The sequence below is a fragment of the Labeo rohita genome, chromosome 3 (assembly GCF_022985175.1).
Source record: "Labeo rohita strain BAU-BD-2019 chromosome 3, IGBB_LRoh.1.0, whole genome shotgun sequence".
Classification (NCBI taxonomy): domain Eukaryota; kingdom Metazoa; phylum Chordata; class Actinopteri; order Cypriniformes; family Cyprinidae; genus Labeo; species Labeo rohita.
Genome location: NC_066871.1, coordinates 31,727,119 through 31,753,475, shown reverse-complemented (window position 1 = coordinate 31,753,475; position 26,357 = coordinate 31,727,119). Strand labels below are relative to the sequence as shown.

The following is a 26,357-nucleotide window of genomic DNA, read 5'->3' as shown; positions in this document are numbered from 1 at the left end:
CAATGAACGCTTCTACATAATTTGACCCAATTATCCAACAGAAAAGCAAATATGCACACACTTTCACATAGCATTGTAGAAGTTTTACAGTTTATAAAGAGCATAATGTAAATAATCACCCTTAGCAGTTATTGGTTTACAAGTCTGCAGACATATTGACGTGGGAGGGAACAGGTTAATGTGCACCAAACTTGATCCTAAGGTTAAAATCCTACAGAAATGGTTGAAGTTTTAAATGCAATGAGTGAGTTAAACACATGTTTTTTATTTAATGGAATATGTCAAAAATAGTCCAAAATGAACATGTGCTCACCCTCAGGATATCCAAGTTGTAGATGAGTTTGTTCTGTTATCAGAACAGATTTGGATAAATGTAACATTGCATTATTTGCTCACCAACAGATGTTCTGCAGTGAATGGGTGCCGTCAGAATGAGCGTAGAAACAGCTGATAAAAACACAATAATCAACAAGTAATCCGCACCACTCCAGTTCATCAGTTAATGTCTTCTGAAGTGAAAAGCTGTTTTTAACTTCAAACTTGCTTCTGGCTTCCTCCAGTGAAAAGCTGTGTCTGAATCAGGAGAGAAAAATGCACAAGCGACATTTAACATTAACTGATGGACCACATGTGGATTACTGTGATGTTTTAATCGTCTGTTTGGACTCTCATTCTGACGGCACCCATTTACTGCAGAGGATCCGTTGGTGAGCAAGTGATGTAACGCTACATTTATCCAAATCTGTTCTCATGAAGAAACAAACTCATCTAAATCTTGGATGGCCTGAGGATGAGTACATTTTAAGCAAATGTTCATTTTCGGGTGAACTAATCCCTTAATGCTTCTGAAACATTCAAATACGCTACGTGGTAATAATGCTGAACTCGCTTCAATAATGTCTTTAATTTATATTTAATATGTATAATTTCATACTTGCTGTAATATTTTGCTCGCATTTTTATAACATATAGTATATATGTGCTATATTTTTATGCGTTTTATTCTTTTTTGTTTGTGTAGTTTCACTGTTGTGAAAAATGTTGCACAATGCATTCAATTTTAAAAGATTGTGGGGTAATTAAAAATAAAAGCACCTGTCAGAACTTGCTTGTTGATGCCAAAAGGCTGCTACAGATACAGTTTCACCACCTTGTCTGGACTGTCTTTTCGTTGGCGTAGTTTAATGTCAGCCTGTTGTTTAGTCCGCTGTTCATCAACGTTTGTTCTCAGAGCGGCCCTGTGCCTCTCTCGTTCAGCCAAGTGACGTCACATGTGTCCACCGCAGCTGCACAAACAAACACAGGAATAACTAAGAGCTGTCCACATGGTCTGCCAAGATGCTATTTCCAAAAAACAAGAGCAACTGTTTATTTTTAAAGCAGTGAAGGTGAGGAGAGGAAAGCAGAAAAGAGGATGAAAGATTAAAGGAGGACGATGGGCAGAAATAACCATGATATGAAAGCACATTAATATATCGCTGGATTTTGTGGAAAGTCACAGACAGATAGAGAGACTGGCAGACAGACAAGACAGATCAAAAGTTTAGAGTCAATGCTAAAAATCTAGAAATCTCTTATGTTCACCAAAGATGCACTTATATTATATAATATTGTCAATGACATTATCACATTTGGATTTCAGCAATTGAAAATGGGTAGGATTCAACTGCATCTCATGGTACTTCATTGAGATCCTGATATTTCTAGTTTCAATATTATTAGTTCTTCATACCAAGTATCAGCTGAATGCAAAGTCACCGATATTTGTTTTAAGACCACTGAAAATGTGTACTGTTTAACCATTTACTCCTGGAGCCATGTTTAGACCTTAATATCTTTGGAACTAAACCACATGGGCCTTAAAAATAATGATACCAAAACAAAAAGTTTGTTAAAACACAAAATAATATATCTTTAAAACTTTCTGAGTGGTAGACATGCAAACTTTGGGAGAACAAAAAAAACTGAAAAGTGCTCCTGAAAAAGAAATTTAAAGTTTTTGAAAAATGTACTCCTGGAGTCATGTCTGGAAATGAACCACACAGCGCCGTAAAAATGAAGATACCAAAAGAAAAAAAAAACCCAAAATAAAAAATGGATCTTAAGATATCTTTAATATGCTTTGAGTTGCAGACATGCAAACTGCGGAGAAAATAAAAACTGAAAAGTGCTCCTTAAAAAAAAGGGGGGAAATATTGAAAAATTTACTCCATGTTTAGTGCCATGTTTAGATCCCAGTGTCTCTGGAACTGAACCATGCAGGGCCTCAAAATGAAGATACCAAAAGAAAACTGTGTTAAAACACAAATGTACATGGATGTTAACATATTTTTAATACTTTTTGAGTTGCAGACATGCAAACTTTAGAGGGAAAAAAAAGAAAAGTGTTCCTGAAAAAAATTTTATTTACTCCGGAAGCTGTGTTTAGATCCAATATCTGTGGAATTGAACAACACAGGGCCTTAAAAATGAAGATACCAAGAGAAAAGTTCGTTAAAACCCAAAATATAAATGGATGTTAAGATCTTTAAGACTTTTTAAGTTGCAGACATGCAAACTTTGGAGGAAAAATTTTTTTTAAATGTGCTCATGGAAAAAAATTTTTAAATGTACTCCTGGAGCCATGTTTACATCCCAATATCTCTGGAACCGAACCACTCAGGGTCTTAAAAATGAAGATACCAAAAGAAAAGTTTGTTAAAACCCAAAATGTAAATGGATGTTAATATATTTAAAAATAATTTTGACTTGCAGACATGCAAACTGTGGAGGAAAAAAAACTGAAAAAAAAAATTTACTCCTAGCGCCATGTTTAGATCCCAATATCCCTGGAACTGAACCATGCATTAAGATATCTTTAAGACTTTTTGAATTGTAGACATGCAGACTTTGGAGGAAAAAAAAAAGAAAAGTGCTCCTGGAAAAAAAGTGTAAAAATTTACTCCTGTCATGGTAGGATCCCAATATCTCTGAAATTGAACCACACAGGGCCTTAAAAATGAAGATACCAAAAGAAAAGTTTGTTAAAACCCAAAATATAAATGGATGTTGAGATCTTTAAGACTTATTGAGTTGCAGACATGCAAACTTTGGAGCTCCAAATCTCAGGTGAAAACTGTCATTTTGACCCCCTTCTACAAAATAATGGATTACTCAGTAAATATACATCTATGACATTTAGTATTTTGGCTTTCACTGCTATACTTGTTTATCTTTCCTCAGAAAGAATATTGACAAAATCAAAAATTTGAGCCAGGGACCTTTGGTTGACTCGACACAGAATGACCCAGCATTTATTTGAAATATTTGAAATTTTGTAACAACGTAAAAGTCACTTTTGATTAATTAAGTTCAGCCTCACTGAATAAAAGTATTCATTTCTTTGGACAAAAAAAAAATGACTGACTGGCTCTTAAACAAGATTTTCAAGACAAGATTTCAGTGCACAATGACCAAAATTTAGATGTGACATACCCAAAGCTACCATATAACTTCAGATGAAATATAGTACATAAGCTGTCCTTTTTTATCTTCTTATGTTCTGTTTTTAACATGATACTCCATTCACTCATCATATGGAAGAAAGCAACTGGGGCATCCTACAAAACAGCTTCATATGTTGTTTTAGAGAAACGAGAAATATTTGGAGCAACATGAGAGCGAGTAAATGATGACAGAATGTTAGTTTCTGGCTGAACCATCCCTTTAAAAGCACTGCCATCTCTTTGAACATCATTTCTGTTGTGTGAGTTTCAGAGGACTGAGAGGAACAGATGACCAGACCACCTCAGGACATCAAAACCTCATGTTTACCACCCAGAGAGGGTCACTGTCACCTCTCACTTACCCCTTGTCACTATACGAGGACCTTAAACTTCCTGTTTCACATCTGTCTTGTGAAATTCAACTCTTACCAACCTAAAAATTACACAATTGCCTGCCACACAGACATACCACATCCCTAACAAACACACACTTGAGCAGCGCCCCAACCTGATGCTCTGTGTCTGTCAAGACACAAACAAAAACAGCCCATCTGTGCGTATTTGATCCAGCACCTGCACCCTTTACGTAAACACGGAGCTCAGAAATAAGCAATGTCTGTTTGACTTCAGCCGAGCATTTATAGGAAGCACCAGCAGCCACTTCCTGTTGAGAGAAATGCTTAGCGTGCCTATTAATAACCAAAGCACAGGGCTGGAGCACAGCTTTTTTGTTTGGACTAGAGGGAGAGGTGCCCGGCTAACACACCCACAGCTAATAGAGACTGTTTAGCATCTATTCATTCTGCTGGGCCGGGACTCGGTCTGCTTAAGAGCTCAGCCGCTCGCTGTGTACACTCTCAACATGAGCGCCAATAAAAGAAGAGGCCTTATATTTCAGGCCTCTGGTAGCTGGATGCATGTTATGTAAGGGATCATTTTCAGTCATGATGCAAAGCAAAAGGGTCTTGTAGTGAGCTTGAAAGGGTTTATTTTGCAAAAATGACTGTCGATTATAACACAGTGTGGCTTTAAAAAACTAAAACTGAACAAAAAGTAAAAATTAAACATAAAATAAGCCTACAAAGCGACAATATAACTAAAATTAAATAAAAAATAACACTAAAATAACAAAATTGTTATTATAATATTTATTATAAATGTCTTTACTGTCACTTCTGATAAATGTAATGCATACTTGCTGAGAAAAGTAAAAAGAAAATCCCTACTGACCCCAAACTCTTCAACAGAAGTGTATGTAGAAAATTGGTTTCTAAAGGGACAATTATATATTTTAGCATATATTATGCAACTGTTTAACCTGGAATGCAGCAGCTGACCAATCAGAATCAAGTATTCCAGAGCGCTAATAATGTACTATATGGGTTGAACTTTTTGTGCTGAATGTTTTATACGCTCAACTCCATATTTACACATCAGATTGTCTAAAAATAGTGTATATCATGGGACCATCTACAGTATAGTAACTACAACCAGAGCTGTAGTAATAGAAAACATCATACAAGATTCAGCGTTTACTAGACCATTAAAGAAGGTTACAAAACGATTCAATGTGTTTTATGATATACAGCTTCTAAAATGTTTTCTGAATCAACTAAAAATTAAAGCAACTGGAAAGTAAAATGAAAAATAGTATTAAAATAAAAAACAACTATTTCAAAATGAAAACTATAATAATGTTAGAGATGTGTGGCCAGATCTGAGTTTATTTCTCACAGGTCTGAGTTGTATAAAATTTTGATATATCTAGAGATATAAACTCTCTCCCTATAAAAAAAAGTGTAAAAGTACCTTTTATTCTGTGGTGTAACCCCAATAACAACAACAACAAAAAAAAAAAAACGGAGCTCAAAGATGTAAACTCAGAATTACAAGATATTAAGTCACAGTTATATTTTTTTTTTACTTTTTACTCTGTGGTGTAAAGAAAAGAGTAAAATTGCAAGATGTTAACTCATAATTCTGACTTTTCCCCCCAGAATTGTGAGTTAACATCTTGCAATTTTACTCTTTTAGATATAAAGTCACAGTTTATTTATTTTATTCCATGGTGGGAAAAAAATAGAATTGAGAAATGTAAACATCGATTTTGGGGAAAAAAGTCAGACCTGTGAGAAATAAACTCAGACTGAGATATAGAAGTAGAATAAAAAAAAAAAAAAAAACTTTTATTCCATTGTGAGAAAAAAGTAGAATTGTGAGATGTAAACCAATACCAACAAAACTGCAAGACGTAACTTCAGAATTGCGGGATATAAAGTCACAGTTATATTTGTGAAATAGATCTAAAAACAATAGAACTGTGAGATGTAAAATGTGATATGTGATAAAACTCAGAACTGCAATATATAAGGTCACAGTTTTTTATTTTAATGTTTTATTCTAAGAAATTATAATTTTAAAAAAAGGTTGGAATTGCGAGAGATAGGGAAAATTGAATTGCAAGATATTAAGTCAGTTTTTTTTTTAATTTTATTCCATGTTGGAAAAAATAATAGAAATGTAAGACGTTAACAGAATTTTGGGGAAAAAAGTCAGAATTGTGAAATATAAACTCATAATTTTAAGAAAAAAGTAAAAAATAAAAAATGTATGTCTGTGTGGCAGGCAACTGTGAAAAAGTTTGAACTGCAAGATACAAACTCAGTTAGCTACAGGTCACAATTAGCGAGATGTAAAGCCGCAATAACATTTTTCAGTTTTTCATTTCATGGTGGAAATAGGCTTTCATATTAGAGAGACCAGACCATCAATTCAACTTAACTACCTTCAACCAAACTGACTCTGAATTCAGAATGCACTAATTAGAATCAGTCCTGGAGGGAAGTGCTTCACATAGGGGTTGCAGAACTTTCCAATTCTTGATTCGCCCCTACCAGAGACCAGACCAACAAACCCGTGTTTGCGGCAGAGGTCCTTCACCTTCTGGCTTCGCCATTACCGCCGCTCAACTCATAAAAACCATTGTAAGTCATGCACTGAGATCAAGAGGACAAGAAAACATGACTGTACCCTGGGGGACAGACACGGCCACCTGAGAGTTGTGGAGCAATGGGTAATGACACTTGGCTGTTGCTGGGTAAGGAATCTCCACCCCTCCATCTGATTGGCTTACACTATTTGGCTGTCACTGAACAGCCCCGCCCCTCTCAAAGCTGTTGAACGGGGACATGAGGGGATATGCTGATGACGTGACAAAGGAACTTGTCAGTCTGTGTTATTTGCTATAGTCATTAGTGTATCCTCATACTGTCAGAGAGACTGTTGCATCCTGTGACAATTCAACAGCTGCTGAGAGACACAAAGGCCACACAGGCATATATGGTTAACGTGTAAAGTTTGCAAGTTGAACAGAACTCACTTCAGTCCTCTTGAGTGTCATTACATTGCTAAAATCATCAGCGTTTCATGCCAACTGCTAAATGCAAAGATGAACCCCAACTTCTTTGTTTGTAGTAGTTTCCAGGGGTTTTAGTGTCAGTCCAGACTTTATTGGTACCCTAGACATGAAAATAAGACAAGACCAAAAGAAATAAATGCAATTAATATAGTAAATATAGTTTTTATTTATTTGAATAAAAAATGTAGCTTATTTAGCAAAGCATAGTAATAAATAGATAAATTAATTAAAAAGAAATATATATATATATATATATATATATATATAGTGAGATATACTGTCAAAGTTATTTTTTTACGTTTTATTCCATGGTTGAAACAAAAAACAAACAAAACATATAAAAACAAATACACTTAATTGAAAAATATAGCTTATATAGCAAAACAGTAATAATATTTATATAGTGAAATATAATGTCATTTTTTTCTTTTAAATTTTATTCCATTGTTAAAACAACAACAACAACAAAACTAAATAAAAACAAATATATATATATATATATATATATATATATATATATATATATAAATATAAATAAAGTTTATTGAAAAATATAGCTTAAAAATGCAAACAGTGACAACTGAGAATCTTTAATAATATAAATAATGCCAATTATAAAAAATAACAAAATGTAATAAAATAAAAAATGAAATGTAATAAAATAAATGTACATTTTATAAAATATAGCTTGTATATATAGCAAACTATAATAATAAATGAATATATTCTTGTTACTATTTTAAAAACAATTATGTTACTAGTGTTCTGTGAAAACTGTGATAATAAAATATAATAAGATAAATGTACATTTTTTATAAAATATAGCTTGTATATATAATAACTTAATATATATTGTTATTACTACCATTTTTTAAAACAGTTATGCTACTTAGTGTTTTGTGAAAACAGTGACAGTTTTTAAAAAAAGAAAACAGTTTTTAAATAAATAAATAAAATTATTTAGAAATATAGTTCTGTATTTCATTTCTTAAATCTTAATGTAAAATAAAACATAGTGAACAATAAATATAATAGTAAATAAATGCTCATTTTAATACAAAATATAGCTTATATATAGCAAAATATGTAGCACAATCTAATAATAAATTAATATATTTTCTTATAATTATTCCTTTTTAAAAACAGTTGTGTTGATTAAACCACAATATGTTTTAGGTTAATTTAAAAAAAAAATACACAAATTGTAATAAAAATTAAAACTCCCATATATATCTCTATAGATATATATCTATAACTTGCCATAGACACTGGAGTGACCAAAAAGTTAATGCACAGTCGTGCAACAGCATTTTAGACAAAAACTTTTACCTACAATATTCATGCAGCTTTTATTAATTATCACAGAAAAAAGATCCATATGCCCTCTAGATAGACATGAATGTGTGACAGTCTTTTAGTGCAGTGATATTTGTGCATAATTAAAAAATGATTCCCAATGAAGAGGAAGGCTCAATGATTTGTCACAATCATTGTTGGGTTTTGCCATTTCCTCATAAGTAAGAGCTGTTAGGCCAGTGCTGATTATCTTTATTTTCTAGGGTTGCTGCAATAGTTTACGGTTAAGAAGAGAATTAGTTGGCAAAGCTATTGGAGAATTTATTGCCAGCTCAGTGTGAGCAGTCACGTCCCATAATGCTTGAAAAAGTTGATTACATAAGACGCTACGTGTGCAGCGCTGGGTTTATCAGTGGGAAACATGCTGTTAAGTAGTCAGACATAATGCCTGAAGAAATCTGCGGCGCATTAACATATGCTCTGAATGATTATAGTAATTGTATTATGTAGGCGTCGTGAAATAATATTAATTGAACTTCAAGTCCATATAACAGAGTTTTAAAGCAAGTCGCATTGCTTTGAATGCAAACAGTGAGTGTGTTTACATGCACAACAATGAATCATGCATGAACAATGCAAAACAATCAAAAATCAGTTTTAAAAAATCGTGGTTGCATTCTTAATTTATGACCTTTACCAAATAACAAAATACACTGACAGGTGTAACACAGATGGTATACTAGTGAACTATAAACAAGTTACTACAATTTATATATGCCAATATACAATTGGAATAAATGCATCACCAATGTTTTATTTGGGAGGCTGGTTGATCCTGTGACTTCTCCAAGCGTTCCCCAGCCCAAGAAATGCACCACGTTTACTTTACACAGCTCAACAGACATTACAAATGGAGGATAGTGAAGCAGTGAGAGCTGCCGCTTTGGATGGGCAAACAGCTGAGTGCACAGTCAGAGATGAATTATTGAGGCCATTTTGGCATCTCTGCTTGCAGAGGTCAGTATGTAAAGTGATTATTTGGCAGTAAACTGCGCTTTTAGCATAGCAGGATTTCAGCAACATGCAGAGAATGAATTTAAGGCCAACACTAGCAGTTTTTTCACAGTCAATACCAGACGGTGTTGTGGGTGGTTGCTGAGGTGTTGCTATGTAATTGAAAAGTACTAGTAATCTAGTAAGTTTCTGCTGAATTTGCCCCCAACTAAAGATTTTTCTAGCCGACAAGTAGTCTTTCATTTACAGGTGAGGTCTAATGCTATTTTATGCATTCCGACGTATTTACACTGTCATCGGATGCTTATTTTCCACAAGTTGATATGATTCTTTATGGTCTTAATGAAAAGTCAATAACATACTTTGGTTAAAATTTCTCAATGGTAGTGTAAAACACCCCTTTTACCTTGTCAAAAACAGCCCTGTTCACAGCGAGCCATTTCGGTGCATGTCCCTTTAAATGCTAATGAGCTCTGATCACCCCACCCCTCTCTTCCGTTTGACTGTAAACTTTAGCCACGAAAACTGCAAACTAGCACATTATTAGGGAAAGGTGATCTACAAAGATTAATTAAAGGAGAAGTCCACTTCCAGAACAACAGTTTACAGATAGTGTCCTCACCCCCTTGTCATCCAAGTGTTCATGTCTTTCTTTCTTCAGTTGATAAGAAATTATGTTTGAGGAAAACATTTCAGCATTTTACTCCATATAATGGACTGATATGGTACCACGAGTGTGAACTTCCAAAATGCAGTTTAAATGATCCCAAATGCGGTTGTAAACGATCCCAGCCGAGGAAGAAGATTTTCATTAAAAAAATACAATTTAAATACTTTTTAATCTCAAACGCTCATCTTGTCTTGCTCTGCCTGAACTCTGTGTATTCTGGTTCAAGGCAGTTAGGGTATGTCGAAAAACTCCCATGACTGATTTGAGAAAGTGATTATTATTAGTGGGATTTTAAAAAAAAGCACTGGGTGGTTGTGTAGACACACTGCCAACACATTTATGTTCAAACAACATGTAAAAGTGAATTTTGCATCCGATGGCCCTTTTAAAGAGTTGCGTTCTCATGCTAAACATGGCTAAAGTTTTTCGACATACCTTAACTGCATTGAACCGAAATGAACAGAGTTCATGCAGAGCTAGACAAGATGAGCATTTGAGGTTAAAAAGTATATAAATTGTACATTTTTTAAGAAAATGACCAATCGTTTCGCTAAATAAGACCTTTCTTCCTCGTCTGGGATCAGATTTGGAGCCCTTTGAAGCTGCTGTTAAACTGCATTTTGGAAGTTCAAACTTGCAGGCACCATTGAAGTCCACTATATGGAGAAAAATCCTGAAATGTTTTCCTCAAGAAACATAATTACTTTACAACTGAAGAAAGGAAGACATGAACATCTTGGCTGACAAGGGGGTGAAATTATCTGTACATTTTTGTTCTGGAAGTGATCTACTCCTATAACATGAGATTGGCAGAAAGTGTCTATGTGTTATATCCCTTTTAAGCTATAAAGCATGCCGCAAAGCACTCACAAAAGCAATGACTATAAATGTGTCGGGGAAAATAGCAAGGACATATTTTATTTATATGATATTTTACTGCATGATACAAACTTACAATTCTGACTTTTTTCTTTAGAATTGTGAGATTAACCCACAATTGTGACTTATACAGTCAGAATTATGAGATATAAACACAATTCTGAGAAATTAATTCAGATTTGTGAGATATAAACTATTAGACACACATTTGCGGGTTATCAAGTCAGAATTGATTTGAACTAGCAATTCTGAGAACATATCAGTCTTTTTCCCCCTTAAAATTAGACTTTATAACTTGCAATTGCGAGTTCATATCTCACAATTCTAAAAATTGCAAGAAAAAAGTCAGAATTATGAGATATAAACTTGCAATTGCGGGAAACAAACTAATAATTGTGAGAAAAAAAAGAAAAAGAAAGTCAGAATTGCAAGAAACAAACTCGCAATTGCAAAAAAAAGTCCAAATTACGAGAAACAAATTCGGAATTGTGAGAAAAAAGTCTAAATTGCGAGAAACAAACTCGTAATTGCGAGAAACAAACTCGTAATTGCAAGAAAAAGTCAGAATTGCAAGAAACAAACTCGTAATCGCGAGAAACAAACTCATAATTGTGAAAAAAAAAGTCAGAATTGCGAGAAACAAACTCGCAATTGCAAAAAAAGGCCAAATAGCGAGAAACAAACTCGGAATTGCGAGAAAAAAGTCCAAATTGCGTGAAACAAATTCAGAATTGCGAGAAAAAAAGTCCAAATTGCGAGAAACAAACTCGTAATTGCGAGAAACAAACTAATAATTGTGAGAAACAAACTCGCAATTGCGAAAAAAAGTCAAAATTGCGAGAAACAAATTTGTAATTGCGAGAAACAAACTCGTAATAGTGAAAAAAAAGTCTGAATTGCGAGAAACAAACTCGCAATTGCAAGAATAAAGTCCAAATTGCTAGGAAAAATCTTGTAATTGTGAGATAAAAGTCTGATTTGCGAGAAGCAAACTCGGAATTGCGAGAAAAAAGTCCAAATTGCGAGAAACAAACTCGTAATTGCGAGAAACAAACTAATAATTGTGAGAAACAAACTCAAAATTGTGAAAAAAAAAGTCAAAATTGCGAGAAACAAACTCGCAATTGCAAAAAAAAGTCAAAATTGCGAGAAACAAACTCGTAATAGTGAAAAAAAAGTCTGAATTGCGAGAAACAAACTCGCAATTGCAAGAATAAAGTCCAATTTGCTAGGAAAAATCTCGTAATTGTGAGATAAAAGTCTGATTTGCGAGAAACAAACTCGTAATAGTGAAAAAAAGGTCAGAATTGTGAGAAACAAACTCGGAAATGCGAGAAAAAAGTCTGAATTGCGAGAAACAAACTTGTAATTGCGAGAAAAAATTGTGAGACTGCGAATCTTTTGAGTTTTTAACTCACATTTTTAATCTTGTACGTGTAGGCCTAAATCAATTTGTTGTGAATGAAACGTTTTCACAAATATACCGGTTTAAAAGTCTTAAAAGTTACAAAATGACAAACACAGTACGAGACAGACCAAAAATACCTTCTGAGGTAAAAGTCCACACTGTAGTACAGCCATATCAAACACTCTCCATTGGAGGCCCTGTTAAAACACAGGTGTACTCCCACCCTTGACTTCCAGATCATCAGTACACGACAAACAAACAGCAAACATGAACTTCTGTAAACCAAAGACTGCTGAACAAACTCACGTCTGCCCGTAAATTAAAGCTACTCAGCATCATGTTGTTCCAAACCCATCTGACTTTATTTCTCCTGTGGAGCACAACAGGTTCATTTTTACCAAATATCCTGATCTGTATTTCTAATATAATGAAAATAATGAAGCATTAAAGTAGAAAAAATAAAAGTCAAATGGGGTCGAAACAACATGAGGTTGAGAAAACGATGACAGAACATTCAATTCTTGGTGAACTCTTCCTTGAATGTCACATTTAACATTATTCAGTGTCAGAAAGGTGAGAAACGGTCGTTAAATAGCGAACAAGGAAGCGAGAGTCATTCTCTAATCAGCTAAAGGTCAAAGTATCTGCAATGAATAAATCAAAAAAGGTTTCCACTTAATCTTATCCATCTTATCACAGCCAGCAAAACACGAAGCTGTTCAGCAGAGGGTCATTCACAGCACACGGTGTGAACCATGTGCACGCTTTCTTCATTTTTCAGTGCAAATCCTTCCCCCACCCCTTCACTCCGCTCCATCCATCTGTTGCTACTCACAGGCGGTGCAAGGATAATTACGGAGACGTACAGGAGGAAAAACCAACAGGAGCTGGATAAGACCTATCAGATATTTGCAATGCAAACAGCCGGAGCACGGTGTGCTTCTGACCCCTCAGGATTCGGGTCACTGGCAATCATTTACTAGGCCGTAGCCAAAAAGTACTTCTACAGGGCATTCGGAGTGCAATTACCATGTCAGCTGTGTGTCACGTAAAAGACGGCTTCAGCATAAACACTTGATTGTCACAATGTATTTGAAAAAGACCCACCAGTGGTTGACGAAGTACACAAATCAAGTACTTGAGTAAAAGTACAGATACGTATAATAAAATATTACTCCAGTAAAAGTAAAAGTGCTCCTTTTTCAATTTTACTTGAGTACAAAAGTAGCCGATTTTTTATGTACTTAAGTAAAAAAGTACTGATAGATTTATTTTGCAATTTTATATAAGCTACTTAATTTAATTTTAGATATTTTATATTTAATTTTTATATTTTATATTCACCAGTAAGAAAAAAAAAAGTGTTTTAAAGCTTGTTGTTTTGCATAAAGTCACAGTTTTATATGACATGAGAATAAGGCCTGAAGTTAGTAAGAACATTTTAAGGAAAATCTAATTATATTTTCATAATTTGTTTCCTCTCAAGCTTTGTCTGTGGTGTAAAAACACCCCTGGCCAAATGCCCCCAGAGGGCATCACTTCCCACTTTGATAATTAGTGTAGTTCCCATGTTCTGAACATCACACCTTTCTTTTTCCCTCAGATGTAATTTATCTAGGTGGTTGAATAAAAATATTTGGACTTTATATCTAAAATTACCTCAGCTTAGCACCAGCAAGCTTGTTGGCTAGACAGTTAGCATCGGTTAACAATATTGATATATTGATCCAAACAATATAAACATTTATACTGTTAATAAACAATATAAAAACAGACATCACATAGGGCTAAACGCGTAGCATTTTAATAAAACTGCTAACGGTATAGCAGTGGTGGATATGAACGTGCATGAGTTATTTTATTTAATCTGTGTTATTTTCATTTTTTATTTTTTGACCTAAAACATAGAGACACTGATGTTGATGTGTCTGAATTTAAGCATTTCAGTGGGCTTAAACAGATCACCCTTTACAGTATATTAAATTCACAAACAACGGACAGTTTTGACCTAAATATGATTTTCAGTTACAATAATTAATCCTAAAATTCGACAAAAGTAACTTATTTTTCGCAGCATCATTGCTTAATAGTCAAAGCTACATTTAGCATCAGATATAAATACATGGTATAATTAATACAGAAGACTGTCTCCTTGTGCTTACTTTACTGTGGTAACAGACCAGCGCTAACAAGCTGTATGTTTAACTCTCCTCCTCAACAGTCCAGAAGCCTCTCAAGGTAAATTGACACACATGCTTTCAAACATGTAAGCTTGCAGACTGCAATCATGTGCCAGTTAACAGATGGCTGCCATTGAAGAAGTCTAGATATGGAGATTTCAATGATGAATCAACATGCACAACACATGTCTACAGGCCTGTTCAGAGGGCAACTGTTGTACATGCGGATGTGAGGTATTTTTAGCATTTACAGGCATTAGCCATTTTCTGCCACCCACCAGGAGAAAAGGACCATTTAACTTCTCTTCCAGGTCGACATATATGAGCTTACAAGGGAGAAAATAGCCCATAATTCCTATTAAATAGTGCCAATTTGTTTTTTCACCCTGAGAAACAATATTGTACACATTGCATGTGGTGAAAGCTTATGGATTTCATCCGTGATATTATATCAACGAGTGTTTGCACAAATGACTTTAAGTAAACTGACTATGCAAACAGCTCCATGACTTTAAATATTTGAGCTATAATAGATCATTCGTTTTTAAAACCAGAAAGCAAAGTAAACTGTCTCTAATCTGTTAATACATATCTACACATTGTGAATATAAGACATTTGCTCAGTTTTTTTTAGGAATTTTGTTTAGTTAGGGTTCATCTGACATGCAAGCATCATAATATTTATTATTTATAATAACAGCACATGGAACTAACTATAATTAAAAACAAATACAAAATTTACAGTCGCCATTCATAGATAATAAACATAAAAATCCAGCTGTATTTTGACCACTTAACTAGGAAATGCTTCTGGTTTCCGTTTCAGAAATCTGGTCACCTTAGCTCACTTGCACCTTAATCGGCTTGTTTTTTTAAAGAGCCTGTAGCAGGTATCAGGGCTTTCAGTGAATAGCACAACTCTGTGGAATTGGCCAGAAAGAACAAGGTAATTACTCTGAGTGTCGATCTATCTTTGGTCTTGCTTGACTGCTTCAGGAACAGCCTCTTTTAGCCCCCTAGTGACACATAATGGGCACAGCACTACTACTGCCCTTGTTTAAAGGTGAAGTGTACAATTTTCCAAGTACTTTCAGCTTAATATGCAGAGACAAATATAGGCCCTTTGTAGGTTAATTTCTCAGTAAAGACTGCAGCACTATCAAAACAAACCCTCTTTTTGAGCACTCCAATAAGAATGATTGTTGACTCAACCAATCGTGTGAGTTTGGGGAGGGGCTTTCTGTTTGTCTAACTAATAAAATACAAAGGGTGTGTTCAGCCTGTCTGAAAACATTATTTTAGCACTTCCATTTTGTGAGGCTAAAGGAATAATTCATCCAAATAAAATGAGCTGAAATGTACCATCCAGGGTGTAGTTGAGAATCAAACAAATTTGGAAACTGAGCATTGCATCACTTGCTCACCAGTGGATGCTCTGCAGTGAATGGGTGTCGTCAGAATGCTGTCCAAACACCTGACAAAAACATCACAATAAGTGAAAAAAGTTCAAAACAAGGAGTCATGTGGTTTACTTTGATGTGTTCATCAACTGTTTGGACTGTCATTCTGAAGGCACCCATTCACGGCAGAGGATCCATTGGTGAGCAAGTGATGCAATGTTCCAAATGTACTGATTTCTCAAAATCTTTTCATATTTTCATCTACTCATCTTGGATGGCCTGAGGCAAGTTTTTATTTTTGAGTCAACTACTGCTTTAATGAGACTAAATTATACAATTCGGCTTTAAATACATTCATTCATACTGAGTTAAACACTATAGTGTATCTATAAGTGGTGCATATTGTATGAATTATTAAACAAAAAATTTTCCATACCTAGAGTAAAATAATGAAGCAGCATGTTGGTGGAAAGCATGGTTGGTCATGTTGTTGTTGCTGCTCTTTTCCTCTCAAGATTGTGCTGGCATACCAAAATTATCCTGAAAATGAAGTTTTACAGATTATATTAGAATTTCACTGCATCAAGAATCAAGATGCCAAAAGTTTAAAGTGAGGCCAAAAGTTTACATACACGTTGCAGAATCTGCAAAATGTTAATTATTTTACCAAATTAAGAGGGATCATACAAAATGCATGTTATTTTTTTATTTAGTACTGACCTGAATAAGATATTTCACATAAAAGATGTTTACATATAGTTAACAAGAGAAAATAATAGTTGAATTTATAAAAATGACCCCATTCAAAAGTTTACATACACTTGATTCTTAATACTGTGTTGTTACCTGAATGATTTTTTTATTTTTTTTCGCTTAGTGATAATTGTTCATGAATTCCTTGTTTGTCCTGAACTGTTGAACTGCCCGCTGTTCTTTGGAAAAATCCTTCAGGTCCCACAAACTCTTTTCAGCATTTTTCAGCATTTTTGTGTATTTGAACCCTTTCCAACAATGACTGTATGATTCTGAGATTCATCTTTTCACAGTGAGGACAACTGAGGGACTCATATGCAACTATTACAGAAGGTTCAAACGCTCACTGATGCTCCAGAGGGAAACACAACGCATTAAGAGCCAGGGGTGAAAACTTTTGAACAGAATGAAGATGTGTAGATTTTTCTTATTTTGCCTAAATATCATTTAGTACTGCCCTTCAGAAGCTACAGAAGATACTTGCATGTTTCCCAGAAGACAAAATAAGTTATAATTTACCCTGATCTTTAAATTTCAAAAGTTTTCACCCCCCGAAGTATTTGTGAGAGCTGAAGGATTTTTTTGAAGAACAGCAGGCAGTTTAACTAAGGACAAGCAAGGGACTCATGAACAACTATTACTAAACAAAAAACACAGCTTTGGGTCATTCAGCTAAAAACAGTATTAAGAATCATGTGGGTGTAAACTTTTAAACAGGGACAGTTTTATAAATTTAACTATTATTTTCTCTTGTGGACTATATGTAAACATCTTTTATGTGAAATATCTTATTCAAATCAGTACTAAATAAAAAATAACATACATTTTGTATGATCCCTCTTATTGTGGTAAAATAATTAACATTCTCTACTCTTGCAGGAGCAGATCATGTAAGTCAGAAATGCAATATAAGGTTGTGGAAGCAGGCTAAATGCAGGAAGGTGAAAGCTGATTAGTAGTTTTACATGCATGGGAAAGGTAAACCAAGGCAACAGCATGGCAACCAGCACTGTCACCGTGGACTGAAGAGACACAGAGAAACAGAATTAGTTGAGACAGGAGACCTGACACACTCCTGAGAGTGAAATCACACACACGTACTGCAGCGACCGGCTCCCCGGCGGGAGCTGTGTTGATATTGCAGTCAGAGGCTCAGTGGCTGGAGTTGCCAGCAAAATCAGAGAACTAAAACGACAGTGCAGCGCTCCAAAAAAAATGATGCAGCACTTTTAGAGGACATTGTTTTTCCTCTTCTAAAAGGTTTCAGCAGTGCAGTGCTTCCAAAGAAGCTGATCTGAAAATCTCCAACGGAGTATTTGTCTTCAGTTTCAACTTTACATAAATAAAAGCTGTGAAATCTAAGCATAAAAAACATACTGTGTCTGTTCTGAATTGAAGTGAGCATTGGAGGTATGTTACGCCATCACTTCAAAACAGAACTTGATTTTCTCAGGTGTTTAGTGTTCTTTAAATGACTCAGTTGTTTGTCAGCTAGCTAATACACAGTCACAATAATTTGTTGTTAGTGCACACATGAGATTTTATGGATCATTTAATAACACACATTGTCATAACAGAATGCTGTGATTGACCAGTTTTGGTGCAAGATTTGTCAAGCTATACAGACAACATAAAAATACAATGCAACGCTGTGCTGTTGGTCTGAGGAGTTTTTGCACAACAGAAACTGAGTCATTATTTTAGGCTTTGAGACTATTTAGACTCAAACCAGCTCCTGTAGTTCAGTCGGCTTATTTAGATAATTGGATGAATTAAGAGTTTGTCCTGATGACTTCCCTATTTTCACTGTAAACACTGGTTAAAAATACTCAGTGAAACATTACACGGGTTGACCAGGAAGAATAAACTAGGAGGCAAAAGTTCAGAGACACTTCATTTTGTTTCTCATTACCTTAAACATCTGTAATCCTTAAATATCAATAATTATCAATAATTTTTTTTTTTTTTTACTTTCGGCTCACAGTTGCAAAGAGCCGCCAAAACGTTCAAAGCGGGCAGGACAACTTTTAGTGAGATATCTTCACCAAACTCAGCACACTTATGTAAGAGCTCAAGCTGAGGTCACAGGGAAAAAAAATGCAGAGATTGGCCACTTGGTGGCGCTATAAGGGGGAAAAAAAACATAAAAATGGCCATAACTAGGCAACCATTTGTCCTATCAACATGAAAATCGCTTGGTCTTGGTCCAAAGTGCCACAAGTGTCTATGGGGACATTTGCGTATCTAAAAAAAAAAACACGGCTGCCATTAGCTGATGAAGTCTGAGCACCTGTTAGACAAGGTTAACGGAGGCCGATCAGAACGAGACTCGGTGGGCCTGTTTGACTCACAGCCCCAAAGGTCTGTGAGAAATTTGAAAGAAATCGGCCAGTGAGGGGGGCGGGATCGCATTTTTTGAAGGTTGAAACCACACGGTTTTCCACACATACATGCGATATTCGTATCATAGACCGCCTTGTTCCGAACAACTTTGCCTCTAGAACCACTGCTGTCGATCAAACAGTTTTTAAAATGATTTAGAAGATGTGAAAAACCTTTGTGAACTAGTTCTAGGTTTTTCGCTCAGTCTGGAAAAAACACTGCAGCAATAATTATCAAAAACATGTTGAAATTTACCCTAGCTATAATGGTAGGGTAAAGCTATAATGGCGTCCTTCAGAAAAGGGGCCTGTCCAAATATACCCAAAAGCCTATAAAGCCTAAAGGAAAACTCAAAATTTCACAAAACCCGCTGAGCACATGCGACAGGTGATTCGAAAACAAGCATGCAAAGCTGGCACTATAACAGTCATAAATGTTATAAAAACATCATATTTCTATGGTAAATCCCCTGAATTTGACAAAAAAAAAAATTTAATGATTGATTTAGGTGGTTACAGGCTTGCTAAATAATATGTAATGTCTTTTTCCTTATGTGCTTAAATACCTAAAGTGCTTGAACCTCGGTAATCGCTGCTTGCAGCTATATTATTTACTATAGTTATACTTTATAACCATCCAAGATGTAGATGAGTTTGTTTCTTCATCTGAACAGATTTGGACAAATTCAACATTACATTAGTGTTGGTTTAAGTTAGAACAACTTTAATTGACTGAATGGAGTCGCATGTTTTTATGAGCTGTATGGCTTCTAATTCTGATGGTACCCATTCACTGCAGAGAATCCAGAGATGTAAAGCTAAATTTCACCAAATCTGTTACATGAAGAAACAAACTTATCTACATCATGGATGGCCTGAGGGTGAATAAATTTTCATTTTTGAGTGAACTGTTCCTTTACGTAAAATAATTGGTAGATGTGACGCTCAAAAGCTTCTCAAAAACACTATATTCTCAAACTTTCAAAATAAAAGTTGTCTTTTGTAAGATCTCAATGCGCACAATTCCACATTTAAAACATTTCCTGTTTCTTCCGGTTGTACGCCACCAAGGTCATGGTAATAATATCACAAACAAATCCCTCAGACCCAAAAAATAGCACAAATGAACACTAAAGCTCAAGCTAAACTCATTATTCGCTAAAAGTGTACACAGACCACATTAGCACCGCCTAGCATCACATTACTATACATAGGTTGTGTCATAGAGGAAAGCTGACCCTAATACCTCACTAAACCATGTCTGTGGGTCAGAATGGACAATCTCCTTTTCATGTGACTATTATTCACCTGCTCTTAGCGCTTAGCTTTCCCTTGATTAGAACTACTATTTATGTAGCTGCAAATCTTTAGGCTCCGCCTACCTGCGTCCATAAATCCAGTCGAGCTCATCCTGTTTGCTTGTTAACCTCTGCAACCTGGTTAGATTAGAATGATTGCTAATTGCATGTGAGTATTTGTTTTTGTGTGTGGAGGACATATAGGATACTAATAAGAGGATTAGCTATATTCTGATGAAACTGAGCAGTTACAATTGGTAAACCAGCTAGCAGACATCTCAGAGCTCTCAAGACGGAGACACTTTTCTTCCTCCCTCAGCTGTTATTTTGTTGTATATTTCTATGTCATGGGAGTTCATTAGCAGAGAGCAAGAGCACAGGCCAGAGAACATGAGGAGATCCAGAACGACTGAACCCTCAGGAGCGCCACACACCGCAGGGAACCTGAGAGTCGATATCAGCTCTTAGCACAGACAAAGGTAGGAAAGGAAGGAGAGAGTCTTGCCTGCTCACCATGCAGAGTTGAGTAGTAGTAGATTCCCCAATGAGTTCATTAACTCTTCAACACAACAGGCGATAATAAAGTTTACTCCACTCTACTGCTCTTCCAGAGGTAGCACTCGCTCTCACTTCTACATGTTTTTGAGACTGTCTATCACATATATATATAGTAGTCAACATCTGAAGTGGATCGAAAAAGTTCATCAAAGTTGATAACTTTGACAACTTTGATAAAAGGTTGTGATCCACTTCAAATGTTGACTACTGTGTGTGTGTGTGTGTGTGTGTGTGTGTGTGTGTGTGTGTATATATATATATATACATATATATACATATATGCACATCAAGACTAAAGTTAATTCCAAAAACGACAACTAAATTAGCGGCCACACTTAAACACGATAAAGTTTTGTTTATAAGCGCACTCTCCAGTTATGTCATTTGCTGCTTTAAAGGTCCACTCAAGCGCTTTAAAAAACAGCGTTTTTGCATGTGTTGATGTTTTTTCAACTGAAACAGGTAGACAGGGAGGGACATATTAAGTAACCCCACCAATAGCCAGTAGCATTTCGTTTGTTTTGCATTTGGCAGCCTATGACAGTCACAATCTCATCTGTCTCACTTCAAATTGGTCCGATACATTTTGTGGTCTGCGCCAACTCACACATATGATCCGCTCCGTGCTATCATGTCTCCAAAATGAATAGCATTTTTGAGGGCCTAAACACAGTGTTGGGGAAAGTTACTTTTAAAAGTAATGCATTACAATATTACGTTACTCCCTAAAAAGTAACTAATTATGTTACTTAGTTACTTTTTATAAAAAGTAATGCATTATTTTACTTTTGCATTACTTTTTAAATCTGGGTAGGGCTTGCTTTTTTGTTTTTATTATAAAAAGTTATATTTTTGGCAAATGTAAAAACCTTTTCACACCAAAAGGCTGAAGGAAAAATTCACGTCTGTACAGCAGAACACAGAAAAAGAAAGTTCAACACTCTTCAGCAATAAAAAAAAGAACAAATGTTAGTTTTTCTTTAATAGTTTTTGCTTATTATTATGGTTGAATTTGATCATCAAAAGTCAGCAGCAAAGACAGTGGTTAATAAAATGGGATATCTGTATTATTAAATATATTTATTTATTTTATTTTATTATTTTTTTTGTGAATGAGATGAATTAATGCATGTTCACATTCATTCTAGAACTAAAGTACTCCTGATTTCTAACTGGTGTTATTTATCTGAAAAATTAACTTAAAAGATATTTTCTTGCAAATTACGTTACTTTACTAGTTACTTGAAAAAAGTAATCTGATTACGTAACACACGTTACTTGTAATGCGTTATCCCCAACGCTGCTCAAAAACTCATGAAACTTTGCACACAAGCCAAAAATGGTAAAAATTGACATCTGATATGGGTTTCAGAAGTGGGTGTTTCAAAATGGCTCAATAGCGCCACCTATAAAATTTCAACTAAGTGCCCCTCGAGCTGTTTCACATACATGTACGAAATTCTGTAGACACGTGTAACACACCAACACCTACAAAAAAGTCCCCCAGTATGGGGGAACTCATCCTAAAGATTTAAAAAGATCAACACCAAATTTGGTCAGTGTAATCTAAAGCCTTTTGTGATGTTAAATAGCCAATATCTTGAGTTTTCTTTTAAAGGTCTGTGGCGCCCTAACAAATCTCAATGTTTTGACATGGAAAAATCAGTTGCTGTAACTGTAAGTTGTTGTAAAGCCGTACAATGTCCGATCTGCCCCAAACTTCACATAGTTGATAAGAGTTCTGGCCTGAATATTCCGTTTTAATCATAGCACCACCTGCTGGCAACAGGAAATTACTTGTGTTACACTAACTTAAACATGCAATGTCCGATCAGCACCAAACTTCACATATTTAGTAAGAATCCTGGCCTGAAGACATCTAAAGGACAATATTCATGTGTAATTGTAGCGCTACCTGTTGGTGACAGGATATGTCATGCTTTATGCTAACTCAAACAAACCATGTTCAATCTGTGCCAAACTTTATAAGACATAAATCTGAGGTAAACTTTTCTCACAATTGCTAAATAAATAAATAAATGTGTGTGTGAATATGAATCATGAGATGTAAACTCACAATTGATAACCTTTTATATTGTTTTCTTTTTATGCCATGGTAGCCTTTAATTCTTTGAAACAGAAATTTTTTGTAACATTATAAATGTCTTTACTGTCACTTTTGATCATTTTAATGCATGCTTACTAATTGCATGTGAGTAGAAAAATATCTTACTGTTCCTGAACTTTTAAATGGTAGTGTATACTGTAACACACTACTGTTTTTAAATGTTTATCTTAGTATAATGTGTGTTGTTTCATAGTAATAGTATTTTCAGCACAGTGGCATGCTAATACCAAAGTAGTATGCTTCAGCAAAGTAGTATGCTAAGTAGTATGTGTCTGAATAGTCTGAGTATGTGAAACTTCCATGTTTCATGCAAAAAGCAGTTTGTCAGATTATACATGTACATACACACATTTCATTAATGCCCAAGAAATCAGTACATACTATGAAAGTATGGGAATATAAGCATACTACCATAATAATCTTAGTGTTTCTGCGATATATAGTACACTCTGCGTGCTTTCTTTATGCACAGACTAGCCTAGATTAGCCAAAATGTGAAATATAAAACAAACATACACAGAAAATGTTATAATAATGTATACATTAGTACACATTCTAGATTTAACTGCCACCTTTTGCACTCACTGTAACATTTTCAACTTCCCTGCAGCTGTCACAAACAGAATCAATTAAAGTCAAACAGGTAAAAGTAGATTTAAAGTTAGCAGCCGAGACACCTCCTGACAAGTGCTTGTCCAGCAGAAACTTTTCCACAAGACTCCTCATATTTAATTCAGAGCGACCTCAAGGAAGAGTCAGGCCTGTCTGCTGACAAATCCAAAGCTTCTGGAATATGAGCCGCAGTCATATACGCCCACACAGACAGGCACACATACACAATTGTGCTGCCATTCAAAGCGTGCTTCCCCCTCCGCGTCCCACGGGGTCTGATTCCCCTCCACGTGCCAAACGGCAGGATTTCATTGTGTTGTCTGATTATGAAAAGGCAACCGGCATTTAAGGCCACTTCAGATCTGTCGGTAAGACAAAGGAAGGACGACGGCAGACTAATCGGATGTCTTGCAATCACACAGCAGTGTCAAAACTGCTTTTGTTTTGTTTTTGTCACACTTTTTGCCTCCTTCGAGCTCTTGTGATGTTCGACCTCAGGAAAAAACATCACATCTGTTAGCAGTCAAATCAAACGCGGAGAACTAAACCACAAATCCACAGTCATTTTCTGTACGCCTCGAGTATGAGTCATCGCAGCAGCGCTTCAAAAGCACAATTGCATTTTCTATTTCGGTCATTGCGACAAATTACCAAACAGGGAAAATGTAAATGAACTGTTAATAAGAACTAATCAGAGGACAGCTCAGAAGAATAATGTGTGTAATTAGGAAATTAATCATTCCGAAGCTCATTCTGAGGATTTTTGTGTAAATTAGCAAGGGAAGGATTGTTGCAAGGAAATCAGGACAAACTATTTTCAATGTTGTCCCAATCAGACCCACTTTTTTAAACGCTCTCAGAAGAAAAGGTACAAAACTGTCATGGGGCCAGTATCCTTTCAAAAAGTACAATTTAGGTCCTACTATGTACTTTTAAAGGGATAGTTCACCCAAAAATGAAAATTACCCCATGATGGCTTTCTTCTTTCAGACAAATACAATCAGAGTTATATTAAAAAATGTCCTGGCTCTTCCAAGCTTTATAATGGAAATGAATGGCTGCTGAGATTTAAAAGTTCAATAAAGTGCATCCATCCATCATAAAAAGTGCTCCACACGGCTCCGGGGGGTTAATAAAGGCTTCTGAAGTGAATCGATGCGTTTGTGTAAGAAAAATACTCATATCCGTTCCAGCAAAGGACATAAGACGTAAGCGTAGCGTAAGCTCCGGTGAGAATATGCTAGTCTCGTGAGAACCAAGTTTTGTTTACAGCAAAGAAAAAAAAACGAGTCTCCTCTTGGCTTATATTGAACTCAACCAACATTTTTCTTTACAAATGCTTATTTTGTACTTCTAATTCAATGACCAGTGTTTTGTTTTGCTCTTTACTTGCACTTCCGCATTCGTCACTTCTCACCAGAGCTTATGCTACGTCTACGTCCTATGTCATCCGCTGGAACACCACTCTCTCTTGAACGCTCGTTAGCGGAAGCTAGAGATTACGGTTTATAAAGTTTTAAATAAGCATTTTTCGTACACAAATGCATCAATTTACTTCAGAAGACCTTCATTAACCCCTAAAGCTGTGTAGAGCACTTTTTATGATGGATGGATGCATGTTTTTGGGCTTCAAAAACTCAACAGCCATTTACTGCTAATATAAAGCTTGGAAGAGCCAGGACATTTTTAATATAACTCAGTCAGAGTCAGTTTTCGCCTGAAAGAGGAAAGTCATATACACCTGGGATGGCCTGAGGGTGAGTAAATCATGGGGTAATTTTCATTTTGGGGTGAACTATCCCTTCAGGGGACTGAAATGTACAATTTAGCAGTAAATAGTGTACAAAGATGTACCCTTTAGCTTCTGTACTTTACTCTATTGCCCCAGTGACAGCTTTGTACCTTTTTTTCTGAGTGAAGAAGCATCCCAGTTTTGATACAAGTTAAACTTGACATTAAATGAAAATTGATACTTGCCCCTATTATGGATTTTTGAAAATTACCTTTCATGCAGTGTGTAACACAACTCTAAGTGAATGAAAACATGCTGCAAAGTTTTTAACCTGAAAGTGTACAGTGTATAAAGTTATTGTCTCTCAAAGGAAAGAGTCGATTCTGAGTTATTTAAACAAGTCATTTTTAAAACAAATCCCAAGCTATTTCATGCTGATGTCAACATGAAACATTAGCATATTGTGCACGCAGACCCGGGAAAACTTGAACCCCCCCTGTGCTCTGCATTGAGGGGAAAATCTGTTAGGGTACAGTTAGGGTATGTCAAAAAACTCCCAACTCATTTTCCCCCCAACTTCAAACTCATCCTACATTGCTGCAGAAGTACCGACCCAGTGTTTACAAAGTGAACGTGCAAGGAGGGTCAGACACCCTGAACAAAAAAAAAAAAGGTAAAATAGCAATGTAGGATGATTTTGAAGTTGGAGGAGAAAATGAGATGAGCCAAGATGAGCATTTGTGTTTAAAAAGTATATAAATATTTTATTTAAAGAAAATGACTGATCGTTTCGCTGCACTTAAACTGCATTTTTAACCTTCAATCCATTGATTGAAGTCCACAATATGAAGAAAAATCCTGGAATGTTTTCCTCAAAAACCTTAAATTCTTTGTGACTGAAAAAAAGAAAGACATGAATATCTTGAATGACATGGGGGTGAGTAAATTATCAGGTAACTTTTATTCTGAAAGTGGAGTAATCCTTTAAAAACTGTTGCTCTCATGTAGTCTGTATCATGCAAAATACGTTTTTAGTTGTGTGTTGTTGTGTTGCTTCCCGCAGCTTGTAGGTCTCTGGCTAATAGCAATATCTGTTCGCTCGCAATTGTCTAGAAATGTGTCGATGAATAGTGAATGTTTGTTGT

The 26,357-nt window shown here is 35.4% G+C and overlaps 2 protein-coding genes across 2 annotated transcripts in view; both read left to right on the top strand.

The window, feature by feature from the left end:
• The window catches only part of gas7a (growth arrest-specific 7a), a 310,258-nt gene extending 293,404 nt beyond the window's left edge, over positions 1-16,854 (top strand). Inside the window, exon 15 of the transcript XR_007825875.1 lies at positions 16,837-16,854. The gene's annotated coding sequence lies outside the window, so the exon portion shown is untranslated. The remainder of the gene's footprint in view (positions 1-16,836) is intronic.
• Positions 1-26,357, top strand: part of rps2 (ribosomal protein S2) — a 231,621-nt gene that overhangs the window by 123,011 nt on the left and 82,253 nt on the right. The gene's annotated exons all lie outside the window — the stretch shown is intronic.